This window comes from Lithobates pipiens, unplaced genomic scaffold (assembly GCF_037356315.1).
Source record: "Lithobates pipiens isolate NorthernLeopardFrog02 unplaced genomic scaffold, aLitPip1_a1.2 Scaffold_22, whole genome shotgun sequence".
NCBI lineage: Eukaryota > Metazoa > Chordata > Amphibia > Anura > Ranidae > Lithobates > Lithobates pipiens.
In genome coordinates this window covers 14162117-14176467 of record NW_027507784.1, presented here as the reverse complement: position 1 = coordinate 14176467, position 14351 = coordinate 14162117, and the positions used below count along the sequence as shown (strand labels likewise).

The 14351-nt window shown below is 44.5% G+C and overlaps 2 protein-coding genes across 3 annotated transcripts in view; both read left to right on the top strand.

Moving 5' to 3' along the window:
• The window catches only part of LOC144000414 (uncharacterized), a 136709-nt gene that overhangs the window by 28440 nt on the left and 93918 nt on the right, over positions 1-14351 (top strand). The gene's annotated exons all lie outside the window — the stretch shown is intronic.
• Positions 1-14351, top strand: part of LOC144000415 (uncharacterized) — a 132609-nt gene that overhangs the window by 117010 nt on the left and 1248 nt on the right. The window lies entirely within an intron of this gene.

Genomic DNA, 14351 nt, shown 5'->3' with positions numbered 1-14351 from the left:
CACCCAGGATTCTAAGAGCCATTTACGGAATCCGAAAGGTCTCCGATGTTCGCCCCCGTCTACCCAGGAAGGGAGAAAGCACACCCCAGGGGACTTACAAGGAGCCACACTGTTCACGCCCCCGGAGGGGCGGAGGGACCTGCGCCTGCAATTAATACCCAATAGTAATCAAATTAAGTAATTATATAAAGTTAGTAAACTCATAGCGGTTTCACCAGAGTATCATTATAATATAAATGATTCTAAGTGTATACAAGTATATAAATAAAAGGACTGACGATAAGAAAGGGGGTTATTAATTGATAATTTGGCACTGTATTGTATATGTCCCATAAACATAATAATTTAATCAGTATTGAAAGATATAATGTAAAGAGTATAAAAGTAAAAAAGTGTACAAATGGTTAACATAGCAGTGAAAGTGCATGGTGAGGTGTGGATAGCAAAAGTGTATGTGTGTGAGTGAATAAGCACCATCAGCGAATGCTATGGATACAATGAAACAAAACAAAAAACAAAACTTGCATGCTGTGAATAAAAGCTGAAAATAAATAAAAAAGTGATGGATGCTAAAACGCAAGTATGAAGGGGTGTGTGTGGTGATATGAAGTGCCATCATAATAGCAATAGAATTTACCTTATGCGGAGTGAGTACGTAAGAGCTTTTGAAGTATTAGAGTTTGTGACGATTGTTTGTTATTAGGACCGACCTGCTATTACGCAGGAAGGGTAGGGACTCAAATGCCAGAAAATAATAGGTGCAATACCGTCCATCCAGGCAAACATGTAGTTCTGAATTGCTGGGAGACGTCCAGTCTTTTATACCTAATTGTAAACAAGTAGGGTCATTCTGCGCAGGCGCCTGTCCCCCCCCCTCCCAAAAGATATGGCATGAGGGCCGCTGGGTAAGCCGCCCACGTGTGGCTCCCTCGGCGTTCCGGAAGGCTGTAAAGCCCCGACCTCTGTCGTCATCTCCTCCGCAACACGCGTGACGTCATGGCTCAGCACGCACGCCACACGCGCATGCGCACTTCGCCGAAGACAGTCAGGAGACAAACACGGGACGCCGCCGGCAAGGATAGGCTAAACCCGGCGGCCGGATTGACCCCCAACCGCCGGTTACAGCACAAAAGGGGGCGGACATGTGGACAAGTCCACAGGCCGCCCCACCTTGCCGGGAAGTCCTCGGGGGGCCGAACCCCACCCCTAAGGATCAATCCGGCCGCCGGGTTTAGCCTATCCTTGCCGGCGGCGTCCCGTGTTTGTCTCCTGACTGTCTTCGGCGAAGTGCGCATGCGCGTGTGGCGTGCGTGCTGAGCCATGACGTCACGCGTGTTGCGGAGGAGATGACGACAGAGGTCGGGGCTTTACAGCCTTCCGGAACGCCGAGGGAGCCACACGTGGGCGGCTTACCCAGCGGCCCTCATGCCATATCTTTTGGGAGGGGGGGGGACAGGCGCCTGCGCAGAATGACCCTACTTGTTTACAATTAGGTATAAAAGACTGGACGTCTCCCAGCAATTCAGAACTACATGTTTGCCTGGATGGACGGTATTGCACCTATTATTTTCTGGCATTTGAGTCCCTACCCTTCCTGCGTAATAGCAGGTCGGTCCTAATAACAAACAATCGTCACAAACTCTAATACTTCAAAAGCTCTTACGTACTCACTCCGCATAAGGTAAATTCTATTGCTATTATGATGGCACTTCATATCACCACACACACCCCTTCATACTTGCGTTTTAGCATCCATCACTTTTTTATTTATTTTCAGCTTTTATTCACAGCATGCAAGTTTTGTTTTTTGTTTTGTTTCATTGTATCCATAGCATTCGCTGATGGTGCTTATTCACTCACACACATACACTTTTGCTATCCACACCTCACCATGCACTTTCACTGCTATGTTAACCATTTGTACACTTTTTTACTTTTATACTCTTTACATTATATCTTTCAATACTGATTAAATTATTATGTTTATGGGACATATACAATACAGTGCCAAATTATCAATTAATAACCCCCTTTCTTATCGTCAGTCCTTTTATTTATATACTTGTATACACTTAGAATCATTTATATTATAATGATACTCTGGTGAAACCGCTATGAGTTTACTAACTTTATATAATTACTTAATTTGATTACTATTGGGTATTAATTGCAGGCGCAGGTCCCTCCGCCCCTCCGGGGGCGTGAACAGTGTGGCTCCTTGTAAGTCCCCTGGGGTGTGCTTTCTCCCTTCCTGGGTAGACGGGGGCGAACATCGGAGACCTTTCGGATTCCGTAAATGGCTCTTAGAATCCTGGGTGATAGGAATACGTATTCCACCTCTGAGCGGTAAATATACCATCATTGGTTCACCCAATGGTATCTACATTGACATGTGTTTCTTAACTCTGAATTCATGTATATTTTTTCAGATCCACCTGTCCCCCTGAAGAGACCTTATGTTGGTCGAAACGCGTCGGGGCTCTACTACTATATAATATCATAACAATTTGTAACTATACATGTCTGTTTTTATTGGATTGTGGAATATGTAATATACAATCTCTGAACCAGATGATATACTGTACTGTATTGAACTACACCATGACATTGGACATTTTTGAATAAATCAATTTCTTTCTATACAATTATGACAAAGATTTTTGACTTTGCTATTCCGCTGCTAAAAAGCCCCATCGGGGAAATCTTTTCTTTTTTGGTATAACTTGCATTCAGGGGTGTGCAGCGCTTTCCATCTTCCCTTTAGGTGTCTCCTTTTTTCTGTTTTTGGTATTCCAATTTTGGGTGGTTAAACACCCCTTCCCCATTATGACACCTTTTAAGAGAAGACAAGGGCTATGTGTCTCTCCGTCACCACCCGACCTCCACATTTTCCAATTTTCAACAGTAAATTCCACATAGGGGGATTGGATTGAGATCCAATCTTTTCCCTCTCCATGTACCAGGATGTATCCACTATGGATCCCTGCATGGTATGATGTCCAAATATCTTAAATGATTTTTGTGGATACACTATAATTGGAACTCATGCAGATAACCAGGGTGGATATGGCAGTAGACAGCTCTTGCGCAATAGTCAAACATAAACAGTCCTTATTGGATTTTTTTATGATTTTATGATTTTACAAATGCAATTTTTAATGTCCATTTGTCACGATTTATGCTATTTGATTTGGGGCCACTGTGAGTCATGATTGATTTCTGACTGTTCGCCCCCGGATCCTTAGGGGTGGGGTTCGGCCCCCCGAGGACTTCCCGGCAAGGTGGGGCGGCCTGTGGACTTGTCCACATGTCCGCCCCCTTTTGTGCTGTAACCGGCGGTTGGGGGTCAATCCGGCCGCCGGGTTTAGCCTATCCTTGCCGGCGGCGTCCCGTGTTTGTCTCCTGACTGTCTTCGGCGAAGTGCGCATGCGCGTGTGGCGTGCGTGCTGAGCCATGACGTCACGCGTGTTGCGGAGGAGATGACGACAGAGGTCGGGGCTTTACAGCCTTCCGGAACGCCGAGGGAGCCACACGTGGGCGGCTTACCCAGCGGCCCTCATGCCATATCTTTTGGGAGGGGGGGGGACAGGCGCCTGCGCAGAATGACCCTACTTGTTTACAATTAGGTATAAAAGACTGGACGTCTCCCAGCAATTCAGAACTACATGTTTGCCTGGATGGACGGTATTGCACCTATTATTTTCTGGCATTTGAGTCCCTACCCTTCCTGCGTAATAGCAGGTCGGTCCTAATAACAAACAATCGTCACAAACTCTAATACTTCAAAAGCTCTTACGTACTCACTCCGCATAAGGTAAATTCTATTGCTATTATGATGGCACTTCATATCACCACACACACCCCTTCATACTTGCGTTTTAGCATCCATCACTTTTTTATTTATTTTCAGCTTTTATTCACAGCATGCAAGTTTTGTTTTTTGTTTTGTTTCATTGTATCCATAGCATTCGCTGATGGTGCTTATTCACTCACACACATACACTTTTGCTATCCACACCTCACCATGCACTTTCACTGCTATGTTAACCATTTGTACACTTTTTTACTTTTATACTCTTTACATTATATCTTTCAATACTGATTAAATTATTATGTTTATGGGACATATACAATACAGTGCCAAATTATCAATTAATAACCCCCTTTCTTATCGTCAGTCCTTTTATTTATATACTTGTATACACTTAGAATCATTTATATTATAATGATACTCTGGTGAAACCGCTATGAGTTTACTAACTTTATATAATTACTTAATTTGATTACTATTGGGTATTAATTGCAGGCGCAGGTCCCTCCGCCCCTCCGGGGGCGTGAACAGTGTGGCTCCTTGTAAGTCCCCTGGGGTGTGCTTTCTCCCTTCCTGGGTAGACGGGGGCGAACATCGGAGACCTTTCGGATTCCGTAAATGGCTCTTAGAATCCTGGGTGATAGGAATACGTATTCCACCTCTGAGCGGTAAATATACCATCATTGGTTCACCCAATGGTATCTACATTGACATGTGTTTCTTAACTCTGAATTCATGTATATTTTTTCAGATCCACCTGTCCCCCTGAAGAGACCTTATGTTGGTCGAAACGCGTCGGGGCTCTACTACTATATAATATCATAACAATTTGTAACTATACATGTCTGTTTTTATTGGATTGTGGAATATGTAATATACAATCTCTGAACCAGATGATATACTGTACTGTATTGAACTACACCATGACATTGGACATTTTTGAATAAATCAATTTCTTTCTATACAATTATGACAAAGATTTTTGACTTTGCTATTCCGCTGCTAAAAAGCCCCATCGGGGAAATCTTTTCTTTTTTGGTATAACTTGCATTCAGGGGTGTGCAGCGCTTTCCATCTTCCCTTTAGGTGTCTCCTTTTTTCTGTTTTTGGTATTCCAATTTTGGGTGGTTAAACACCCCTTCCCCATTATGACACCTTTTAAGAGAAGACAAGGGCTATGTGTCTCTCCGTCACCACCCGACCTCCACATTTTCCAATTTTCAACAGTAAATTCCACATAGGGGGATTGGATTGAGATCCAATCTTTTCCCTCTCCATGTACCAGGATGTATCCACTATGGATCCCTGCATGGTATGATGTCCAAATATCTTAAATGATTTTTGTGGATACACTATAATTGGAACTCATGCAGATAACCAGGGTGGATATGGCAGTAGACAGCTCTTGCGCAATAGTCAAACATAAACAGTCCTTATTGGATTTTTTTATGATTTTATGATTTTACAAATGCAATTTTTAATGTCCATTTGTCACGATTTATGCTATTTGATTTGGGGCCACTGTGAGTCATGATTGATTTCTGACTGTTCGCCCCCGGATCCTTAGGGGTGGGGTTCGGCCCCCCGAGGACTTCCCGGCAAGGTGGGGCGGCCTGTGGACTTGTCCACATGTCCGCCCCCTTTTGTGCTGTAACCGGCGGTTGGGGGTCAATCCGGCCGCCGGGTTTAGCCTATCCTTGCCGGCGGCGTCCCGTGTTTGTCTCCTGACTGTCTTCGGCGAAGTGCGCATGCGCGTGTGGCGTGCGTGCTGAGCCATGACGTCACGCGTGTTGCGGAGGAGATGACGACAGAGGTCGGGGCTTTACAGCCTTCCGGAACGCCGAGGGAGCCACACGTGGGCGGCTTACCCAGCGGCCCTCATGCCATATCTTTTGGGAGGGGGGGGGACAGGCGCCTGCGCAGAATGACCCTACTTGTTTACAATTAGGTATAAAAGACTGGACGTCTCCCAGCAATTCAGAACTACATGTTTGCCTGGATGGACGGTATTGCACCTATTATTTTCTGGCATTTGAGTCCCTACCCTTCCTGCGTAATAGCAGGTCGGTCCTAATAACAAACAATCGTCACAAACTCTAATACTTCAAAAGCTCTTACGTACTCACTCCGCATAAGGTAAATTCTATTGCTATTATGATGGCACTTCATATCACCACACACACCCCTTCATACTTGCGTTTTAGCATCCATCACTTTTTTATTTATTTTCAGCTTTTATTCACAGCATGCAAGTTTTGTTTTTTGTTTTGTTTCATTGTATCCATAGCATTCGCTGATGGTGCTTATTCACTCACACACATACACTTTTGCTATCCACACCTCACCATGCACTTTCACTGCTATGTTAACCATTTGTACACTTTTTTACTTTTATACTCTTTACATTATATCTTTCAATACTGATTAAATTATTATGTTTATGGGACATATACAATACAGTGCCAAATTATCAATTAATAACCCCCTTTCTTATCGTCAGTCCTTTTATTTATATACTTGTATACACTTAGAATCATTTATATTATAATGATACTCTGGTGAAACCGCTATGAGTTTACTAACTTTATATAATTACTTAATTTGATTACTATTGGGTATTAATTGCAGGCGCAGGTCCCTCCGCCCCTCCGGGGGCGTGAACAGTGTGGCTCCTTGTAAGTCCCCTGGGGTGTGCTTTCTCCCTTCCTGGGTAGACGGGGGCGAACATCGGAGACCTTTCGGATTCCGTAAATGGCTCTTAGAATCCTGGGTGATAGGAATACGTATTCCACCTCTGAGCGGTAAATATACCATCATTGGTTCACCCAATGGTATCTACATTGACATGTGTTTCTTAACTCTGAATTCATGTATATTTTTTCAGATCCACCTGTCCCCCTGAAGAGACCTTATGTTGGTCGAAACGCGTCGGGGCTCTACTACTATATAATATCATAACAATTTGTAACTATACATGTCTGTTTTTATTGGATTGTGGAATATGTAATATACAATCTCTGAACCAGATGATATACTGTACTGTATTGAACTACACCATGACATTGGACATTTTTGAATAAATCAATTTCTTTCTATACAATTATGACAAAGATTTTTGACTTTGCTATTCCGCTGCTAAAAAGCCCCATCGGGGAAATCTTTTCTTTTTTGGTATAACCCCAATATCTCCTGCCCATTTTGGTTCCAATACTGGAAAGTCAAGGGCAGGAGAAGGGGGATCTGCCACATTTTCTCCCCTCCTGGGAGGAAGATGCAAGCATGTCAGTTATATTCCTTTCCAAACTAGCCAGAGCCAAAGCCAGCAGGGGGGAACCTGACCGCTGTGCTAAAGGCTAAAGGCAGATGATCCTCCCAAAACCCCTACTGATGGCTGACAGAGTGGAGAGGGAGCAACGCTGTCCGCAGAAGCCTTTGCTGACACTGAGCATAATACAGAGGAAGCATGGAATGTTGAAAGCCAGGTATGTTGCCTTTATGTCCTCTAGTGGCAAAACACAGGCAAGGCAACGCATACTCACAGAAGAAAGTCCAACGTGAATTATATATATATATATATATATATATATATATATATATATATATATATAATTTATTTTTAAATTTCTTAGGATCTTTCTGACTTACCCGTCCCACCACAGGACTGCTGGAGATTAGCACAGACAGATCCAGCCTTCACCCATCCGTCATGACAGACGTTCAAGGTCCCCCTTCACAGAGTCCACTCCCTTGGACCTGTACAGCACCCTGCCGGAGAACTCTTTGGTTGTATAAACATGACGAAGGTGTCTGATCCCAGGGTCCAGCTCTCAAAAGAGAATGCATTACAGGCAAAAACCTTGTTTCTTCTTCCACGAGGCCCAGGTACCATCCATTTTGGCTTTCAGGCACTTTGGATGGATCAGTTTGCACAGGTCCTTGATCCCATCAGGGATTACTTAGCAGAGCTCTCTTAGCACTTCCTCAACCGTGACCAACACCTTAGACACTGGCGAAAAAACGGAGGTACTCCCGGTATTGGAGGGGTCATATAGGGAGGGGGACTTCCGTTTTTTTGGGTGTAACAGTGTCCATTCACCTATAGGTGGTGTATAACCCACATAGTTATTACTATGGTGCTCTGTGCCCCATGACGTATGATAAAGAAATACTGCACTGCAACACATGAGTCCTAGAGAGTAAGTGACAGCCATATGCACCTTATGCTGCTAAGTGAAGTAACTGGGGCAGATTTTTACCAAATATGATTTGAAAATAAGGGGCATATTTCTAAAAAAGCAGAGTCCAGTGCCACTGCGTGTACATTCATCCTATGCAAATGGGGGGGGGGGGGGGGGGGGGCAAAAACAAGTGTTATAAGACTATTTTCTTTCTAGGTCAAATTTTTTTCATTTGTAATAGCAAAGTGAGACAGGAAAATACTGCATTATGGTCACTAGATGTAGCTGATGGTCATAGGGAATGTTTTATTTTTATTTGTTTTATTTTATTTTATTTTATATGTATATATATATACACAGTAGTGAGTGTACAGCTTGTATAACAGTGTAAATTTGCTGTCCCCTCAAAATAACTCAACACACAGCCATTAATGTCTAAACCGCTGGCAACAAAAGTGAGTACACCCCTAAGTGAAAATCTCCATATTGGGACCAATTAGACATTTTCCCTCCCCGGTGTCATGTGACTCGTTAGTGTTACAAGGTCTCAGGTGTGAATGGGGAGCAGGAGTGTTAGATTTGGTGTTATCGCTCTCACTCTCTCATACTGGTCACTGGAAGTTCAACATGGCACCTTATGGCAAAGAACTTTCTGAGGATCTGAAAAAAAAAGAATTATTGATCTATATAAAGATGGCCTAGGCCAGGGTTATGCAATAAGCGGACCTCCAGCTGTTGCAAAACTACAAGTCCCATCATGTCTCTGCCTCTGGGTGTCATGCTTGTAGCGCTCAGAGTCTTGCTATGCCTCAAGGGATTTGTAGTTTTGCAACAGCTGGAGGTCTGCTAATTGCATATCCCTGGCCTAGGCTATAAGAAGATTGCCAAGATCCTGAAACTGAGTTGCAGCACGGTGGTCAAGACCATACAGCGGTATAACAGGACAGGTTCCCCTCAGAACAGGCCTCGCCAAGGTCCACCTAAGAAGTTGAGGTCACGTGCTCAGTGTCAAATCCAGAGGTTGTCTTTGGGAAATAGACATATGAGTGCTGCCAGCATTGCTGCAGAGGTTGTAGGGGTGGAGGCCTGTCAGTGCTCAGGCCATACACCGCACACTGCATCAAATTGGTCTGTATGGCTGTCATCCCAGAAGGAAGCCTCTTCTAAAGATGATGCACAAGAAAGACCACAAACAGTTTGCTGAAGACAAGCAGACTAAGGACATGGATTACTGGAACCATGTCCTGTGGTCTGATGAGACCAAGATAAACGTATTTGGTGTCAGATGGTGACAAGCGTGTGTGGGGGCAACCAGGTGAGGAGGACAAAGACAAGTGTGTCTTGTCTACAGTCAAGCATGGTGGTGGGAGTGTCATGGTCTGGGACTGCATGAGTGCTGCCGGCACTGGGGGGCTACAGACCATTGAGGGAACCATGAATGCCAACATGTACTGTGACATACTGAAGCAGAGCATGATCCTCTCTTCAGAGACTGGGCCGCAGGGCAGTATTCCAACATAACGACCCCAACCAACCTCCAAGACCACCACTGCCTAGCTAAAGAAGCTGAGGGTAAAGGTGATGGACTGGCCAAGCATGTCTCCAGACCTAAACCCTATTGAGCATCTGTGGGGCATCCTCAAACGGAAGGTGGAGGAGCGCAAGGTCTCCAACATCCACCATCTCTGTGATGTCATCAAGGAGGAGGGGAAGAGGACTCCAGTGGTGACCTGTGAAGCTCTGGTGACCTCCATGCCCAAGAGGGTTAAGGCAGTGCTGGAAAATAATGGTGGCCTCACAAAATATTGACACTTTGGGCCCAATTTGGACATTTTCACTTAGGGGTGTATTTACTTTTGTTGCCAGTGGTAAAGACATTAATGGCTGTGTGTTGAGTTATTTTGACAGCAAATTTACACTACTATACAAGCTGTACACACACTACTTTACATCGTAGACAAGTGTCATTTCTTTAGTGTTAAACAAGATATTTGGGGGGCATGGTGTTGCCATAAGACCATACAATAGAACAAAAATATTACAGCACACACATGCAAAACTAACATTTACCTCCAGCAAGGCTTTTTAAAAACACCTATACATTTTCAAAAAACATTTCTTCAGTGTTGTTACATGAAAAGATAGAAGAACATATTTACAAAAATGTGAGGGGTGTACTCACTTTTGTGAGATACTGTATATAAATATTAACCACTTAACAACCGGCCCATAGCCGAATGACGGCTACAGGGCGGTTTCTTAACTCTGGGAGGCCGTCATATGACATCCTCCCAGAATTCCGCTCTCGCACTCCCCTGGGGCACGCACTCGAGAGCATCCGTGACCGCCGGGTCCATAGGACCCGGCGCATCACGGATCACGGTAAATGGCCGCTCATCACGGCCGTTTACCACGTGATCGCTCCGTCAAATGACAGAGCAATCACTTGTAAACAAACTGGCGCCATGTCATGACGCCGGTTTCTCCCTCCCCTCTCTGTACTGATCGATACAGCGGAGGAGGAAAGATCAGTGTCAGCAGCGCTGTGGGCTGGATCTGCAGTGCCCACAGTGCTGCTCACTGACAATTAAGACCTCAATTCCTTGCCAATACTCTGCAATACCCAATACTCTGCCAATACTCTGCATTACCCTACCAATGCCCTGCCAATACTCTGCAATACCCAGAAATAATCTGCAATACTCTGCAATAGCCTGCAATACCATGCCAATACTCTGCAATACCTTGCCAATACTCTGCCATAAATTGCCATACCCAGCCATACTCGGAGATACCCTGCAATACCCAGCCATACTCTGCAATACCCAGCCATACTCGGTGATACCTTGCAATACCCAGCCATAGTTGGTGATACCCTGCAATACCCAGCCATAGTCGGTGATAGCCTGCAATACCCAGCTATAGCCGGTGATATCCTGCAATACCCAGCCATACTCGGTGATACCCTGCAATACCCAGCCATACTCGGTGATACCCTGCAATACCCAGCCATACTTGGTGATACCCTGCAATACCCAGCCATACTTGGTGATACCCTGCAATACCCAGCCATAGTCGGTGATATCCTGCAATACCCAGCCATACCCGGTGATACTCTGCAATACCCAGCCATACCCGATGATACTCTGCAATACCCAGCCATAGTCGGTGATATCCTGCAATACCCAGCCATACTCGGTGATACCCTGCAATACCCAGCCATACTCGGTGATACCCTGCAATACCCAGCCATACTTGGTGATACCCTGCAATACCCAGCCATACTTGGTGATACCCTGCAATACCCAGCCATAGTCGGTGATATCCTGCAATACCCAGCCATACCCGGTGATACTCTGCAATACCCAGCCATACCCGATGATACTCTGCAATACCCAGCCATACCCGGTGATACTCTGCAATACCCAGCTATACTCGGCCATGCTCAGCCATACTCGGTGATACCCTGCAATACTCGTTGATACCCAGCCATGCTTGGCTGTACTCAGCCTCTGTATGTGACCAGGCTGTGGAAGCCATAGTCAGTGATATCCTGCAATACCCAGCCATACCCGGTGATACTCTGCAATACCCAGCCATACCCGGTGATACTCTGCAATACCCAGCCATACCCAGTGATACTCTGCAATACCCAGCTATACTCGGCCATGCTCAGCCATACTCGGTGATACCCTGCAATACTCGTTGATACCCAGCCATGCTTGGCTGTACTCAGCCTCTGTATGTGACCAGGCTGTGGAAGTCTCACACATGTGGTATCGCTGTACTCAGGAGGAGTAGGAGAATCTATTTTGGGGTGTAATTTTTGGTATGTACATGCTATATGTTAGAAATATTTTATAAATGGACAACTTTGTGTTAAAAAAAATTGCGTCATATGACGTCCTTGAATTTGTGCGGGGATATCTGAATGATGCCTGTAGCTACAGGCATCATTCAGATATCAGCTTTTTCAGCCAGCGATTCCCTACACCATAACAACAATCATAGCAGCTGTTCCGCTGCATGATCGTTCTTACAGGAGGCGAGAGGGGACGTCACCCCCCTCCCGTCACCCTCCGGTGCTTCTACCGACTCGCCAATATGATCAAAGCCAGAATCGTTTTTTTTGTTTTTTTATTTCAGGCTTCCCAGCCTAGAGGTGAGATGTGGGGTCTTATTGACCCCATATCTCACTGTAAAGAGGACCTTTCATGCCATATTCCTATTACAAGGGATGTTTGCATTCCTTGTAATAGGAATAAAAGTGATCAAAAAATTTTTTGAGGGGGAAAAAAATGTCAAACTAAAATAAATAAAGCAAAATGAACAATAATTAAAAAAAAAAAAAATGAAAGCGCCCCTGTCCCCATGTGCTCGCATGCAGAAGCGAACGCATACGTAAGTCCCGCTCACATATGAAAATGGTGTTCAAACCACACATGTGAGGTATTGCTGCGAACGTTAGAGCGAGAGCAATAAGTAAATAAAAAAGAAAAAAAAATCTTGATTTTGCAAAGAATTGTGGGAAAAAATGACAACTTCAAAAAACACATTATGCCTCTTACTAAATACATTGGAATGTCTTCTTTCCAAAAAGGGGTCATTTGGGGGGTATTTGTACTTTCTGGCATGTTAGGGTTTCAAAAAATTAGATAGGCCGTCAGTCCTTCAGATGTGATCAATTTTCAGATATTGGCACCATATTATTATTCAGGATTTATATAGCGCCAGCAATTTACGCAGCTCTTTACAATATAAAAGGGAGACAATACAGTTACAATACAATTAAATACAAGAGGATTAAGAGGACCCTGCTCAGAAGAGCTTACAATCTAAAAGAGTGGGGCAGGTGGTACAGAAGGTTATAACTGTTGGGAATGAGTTTATGGAAGTGGTAGGAGATTAGTTTGAGACGTGATAGGCTTCCCTGAATAGATGAGTTTTCAGGGATCGTCTGAAGGTAGCAAGAGTAGGGGATAGCCGGACCAGTGGAGGTAGCGAGTTTCAGAGGATTGGAGAGGCTCTGGAGAAATCCTGGAGACGAGTGTGGGCTTGTGGACTCTATAACTTTCACAAAGACCAAATAATATCCACCAATTTGTGCTTATTTTTACCAAAGATATGTAGTAGTATAAATTTTGGCCAAAATTTATGAATAAAAATGACTAATCTGCTAAATTTTATAACAGAAACGAAGAAAAATTCATTTTTTTACAGAATTTTCAGTCTTTTTTCTTTTATAGCAAAAAATAAAAACCCCAGCGGTGATTAAATACCACCAAAAGAAAGCTCTATTTGTGTTAAAAAAATGACAATTCATATAGGTACAGTGTTGCAGGACTGAGTAATTGTCATTCAAAACGTGAGAGCACCGAAAGCTGAAAATTGGTCTAGTTATTAAGGGTGTTTAAGCGCCCAGTGGTCATGTGGTTAATTCCAATAAATGTTTTTATTGAAAAAAAAAAAAAGAAGTTTAACATGTTAAGCAAGAACACATTTTCATGTACAATAAAGAAAAAATATGCATGTCAAAGCAAAGTGGAATACAAGCGTTATGCATCATTTATTTGTATTATTTCCTACGATTGTCAGCTCCATCTGATGGCCTTAACCACTTTCTACCAGAGCTGTTTTTGCACCCATGTTCAAAGGCACAATATAGGCCTAACGATTATTAAACTCTCCAAACTTTCTGTGTTATTCATCAAAGAACAAACGTTCCTCCATCTTCTCTGTGGGAAGCCGTCCCAACCATTTACTGTGGTCCTGGGCTTCCTTGAGAAATGAGAGAGCTTGGGAACCAGGGCTCGAGTGCAGCGGGAATGCATGGGAACAACGTTCCAGCACTTTTTTCACAGCAGGAACTTCATTCCCGTAAACAGCCATGTCCTGCAGGACTGCAAGCTGTGGCAGGCAGTGTGGGCGGGCAGGAGGGGAAGGCGTCTGTGCCGACAGGGATTAATGGACATTGGGGAGGGGGGTGTCATCCCAGCATGTCCATCCTCCCCTCCCGCCTCCAAGAGTTCAGTAATAGGTGGAACAATTCCGGTGTCACCGCCATGTATTATAGCAGGTAGGGCCTTGTTACTGGGGCTGCTGGAGGAGGAGGATGGAGGGAGGGGAGGATGGGCAAACTGGGATGACACCCCCCTCCCCCAATGTGTGGCACTCGAGGCAGACTGACCCCCGTTGGCACTGGTCAGGCTGCAATGATTGGGACACTGATCTGTCTACACTGATGGGGACACTGATCAGGCTACATTGATGGGGGCACTGATCAGGCTGCATTGATGGGGGCACTGATCAGGCTGCATTGATGGAGGCACTGATCAGGCTGCATTGCTGGACACTGGAGACCA